Below are 382 nucleotides of genomic sequence, written 5' to 3'. Positions count from 1 at the left end.
CTCCTCCTCAAGGTCTGGGACCACGGCACCAAGGGCGGCGGCCCTGGATGGCGATGGAGGTGACGGCGTCGATCTGGTGGCAGGTGGCGGGCGTCAGGTGCCGCTAACCGCGGCACCGCGGTGGTGTTCTTCTCTCTCGCCGGGGGAGATCGGCTAGTTGTGTGGCTAGCAGTGGCGGATCTTGCGATCCGTCGCCTAGCTCCTGATGGCGAGGCGCAGCTGCCGGTGAAATCCGGCCCGGACTTCGGTCATGGCGGATGATGGCGGCGCGTTTCGTCGTTACCTTGTTGAAGGCATTGTCTCTGTAGTCTACGTTCTTCTCCTGGGCTGCTCCAGGGAAAACCCTAGGCCCGGGTGACATAGGCATCCCCAATGGGCCTAC

The sequence above is a fragment of the Lolium rigidum genome, chromosome 3 (genome assembly GCF_022539505.1).
Source record: "Lolium rigidum isolate FL_2022 chromosome 3, APGP_CSIRO_Lrig_0.1, whole genome shotgun sequence".
In the NCBI taxonomy this organism is placed as follows: Eukaryota; Viridiplantae; Streptophyta; class Magnoliopsida; order Poales; family Poaceae; genus Lolium; species Lolium rigidum.
Note: the sequence above shows the minus strand (reverse complement) of the source record.